This window comes from Phyllostomus hastatus, unplaced genomic scaffold, assembly GCF_019186645.2.
Source record: "Phyllostomus hastatus isolate PE091 unplaced genomic scaffold, TTU_PhHast_1.1 phas_scaffold_78, whole genome shotgun sequence".
Classification (NCBI taxonomy): domain Eukaryota; kingdom Metazoa; phylum Chordata; class Mammalia; order Chiroptera; family Phyllostomidae; genus Phyllostomus; species Phyllostomus hastatus.
The window spans coordinates 76,488,530-76,491,484 of NW_025334041.1; the positions used below are offsets into that span (position 1 = coordinate 76,488,530).

Consider the following 2,955-nt stretch of genomic DNA (forward strand, 5'->3'; position numbering starts at 1 on the left):
GGCATGCTGCTCTCCAGGCTTATCTCAATAATACATTTAAAGTGTTGTAAATATCAGATACCATTCTCTTACTCAGAACACTTCTGACATTTTCTTATTGTGAAGCTTAATTCCTTCAATGTGACTTAGAAGGCTCTTCATGAACTGTTCTTAGTGTATATTCTTGCAATTTTGTTAATAGCATCCACTTTACCTTCAGGATTTTCCCTGTGTTGCCAAGTTCATTATTGGCCACCAAATGCTTAGCACAATTCTGATTCCTAAATCTAGCCCAATATCTTCAAGGCAGAGAGACATGTAACATGACCATAGCTATAGTAATACAGATTAAATATTTTACATAAAAGTCTAGGAATACATAGAGAGGCATGTCTTAGTGAGTTCTCTATGGTGTGAGAATCTGGTTCTTAGTTCGGTGACAAAGGAAAAAAATCAATATTGTATTTCATTTGAGACTTGAAGGATTAAACTTTGCATCATATTTAAAGCTACAGAGTTAAAAGGCATGACCTGGCCCTGGCTGGTGTAGCTCAGTGGATTGAGGGCTGCGAACCAAAGCAGCGCAGGTTCCATTCCCAGTCAGGGCACATGCTTAGGTTGCAGGCCACGGCCCCCAGCAACCACACACTGATGTTTCTCTCTCTCTCTCTTTCTCCCTCCCGTCCCTCTCTAAAAATAAATAAATAAAATCTTTAAAAAAAAACCTTAAAAAAAAGACATGACCTGATGAGAACCCAGGCTAATTCAACATTTAAAAAACAATATAATCCATCACATCAACAGGCTCAAAAAGATAAACCACACGATCTTATCAAAACATGCAAAGAAAGCATTTGACAAAATCCAACACCCATTCATGATAAAAACTCTCAATAACCTAGGAATAGAAGGGAGCTTTTTTGATTGATAAAGACTATCTACTAAAAAATTATAGGTAACATCATACTTTTAAAAAAATAAATACGTTCATTACATGAACTAAGACCGGAGGGAGAAGGATATGTTTGCCTCTTCAGACCTTGATTTTCCTCAGGTAGAGCTATAGCTCCTCGCCCTCCAGCATGCAGCCAACTACGTCATCAGCCACACCATCCTGGTCTTAGAGCAATGCATGTAAGAAGCTTGTCCTGCTGGAACTGCTCCTCTGTAAGACTGCTGATTTTGCCATTCTTTTTCCTTTTGTCATATTTCTTATCAATTTTCTCTGATTGTTTTTTGTTTAAAATCTTTTCCTTCTCAGCAGTCTGCTTGACCCCCTTCTTGATCCATGGGCAGTGCCTAGTGGAACTCCTACCACTGCTGTGCCCTTCCAACAAGCATGATGCAGTTTTATACTAGGGTCTTGGTACAGACCAGTTCATTGTTGAGTGCATTGTAGATCACATCAGTAATCCTTGTGTTGTATGTACAACACTGTAAGCTCCAGGAAGAATTGCCTACATCCAACATCAAGGCTTGGTACTTCTCGTTGCCTCCCAGCAAACAAACTCTATGGATGTGGCGAGGGCCAATCTTAATGTTTGCAGGACATCCCAGCTCATATTTTTGCCTCTTATTGTAGGGCTTTTCTTGACCCTTTTCTTGTGGCACTTCTTTTAGTTGTCCCAAAAGATGCCAATTTCTTAGCATCTTCTGGAAAAGAGCACTATCATACTTAATGGTGGAGTACTCACAGCTTTTCCACTAAGTTCAGTTAGAAGGCAAGGATACTTCCTATCACCAATCCATTTAACATAGTGCTAGAATTCTTTGTTAATGCATAGAGTAAGAAAGAAAATAAAAGGTATACAGCTTGGGAAAAAATATAAAACTGTCATTGTTTGCAGATGACATATCTATGTGGAAAATCTAAAATAATTGACAAAAATATCTCCTGGAACTAGTAAGCAATTATAGGAGGTTGCTGTTGCTATAGTTAATATTCAAAAGTATAATGTTTTCCTATATTCCAACAATGAACATGTGAAATTTGAAAATTAAAAACACAATTACATTACATAGCAACTGAAAAATGAAATACTTAGGTATAAATTAAACAAAATATGTGAAAAAAGCTACATAACTCCAGTGAACAAAATGAAAGAATTAAATCAATGGAAAGATATGCCATGTTTAGTGAGAGGAATGTTCAACTTTGTCAAGATGTCATTTCTTTTTAACTTAATGTATAGATTCAATGTAATTCTAATTAAAATTCCAGCAGGTTGTTTTATGGATATTTGTACAGTTATTCTCAAGTTTATATGGAGAAGCAAAAATCCAGAATCACCAACACAATATTAAAGAACAAAATTGAAAGACTGACACTACTTAACCTCAAGAATTATTATGAAGCTCCAAGAATTAAGACAAAGTAGCACTGGGGAAATACAAAGTCTGTCCAGAAAAAGTCCAGCCATCGTTAATACAACAAGAATGGTTTGCGTGACATAGATGTAACCTGGCAGCCAAGGAGAGTGGACTGGAATGTGCATGCATGAACAATGATGACTTCACTGTACTAGTCAGTGGGGATGGTAGTCTCCGTTGAGTGATGTGGCCATCGCATCCAAAATCACTGAGTAGAGCAACTACTCCACATCAAATTTTGCATTAAGTTTGAACATTCCTTCATGGAAGTTATTTGGATGATTCTGAAGTCCATAGTTATGGGCAACTGGTGACTGGCAGCTTCAACATGACAAGATGTCTGCTCATGTATCATGTCCCCTGCAGAGTTTCTTGGCAAAATATCAAATTAACAAAGTGACTCAGCCCCACTACAGCCCAGATTTGGCACCCTGTGACTTCTGGATTTTCCCAAAACTAAAATCACCTTTGAAGGGGAAGAGATTTCAGACCATCAATGAGATTCAGGAAAATATCATGGGGCAGCTGATGGTGACTGAGAGAACTGTGTGAGGTACCTAGGTACCTACTTTGAAGGGGACTGAAGCATCATTGTTCAATGTATAA

At 37.8% G+C, this 2,955-nt stretch overlaps 1 pseudogene; it reads right to left on the reverse strand.

Annotated features, from left to right (window-relative positions):
* Positions 1–1,039: 1,039 nt before the first annotated feature.
* LOC123811296 lies at positions 1,040–1,629 on the reverse strand (annotated as a pseudogene).
* Between the last annotated feature and the right edge of the window lie 1,326 nt (positions 1,630–2,955).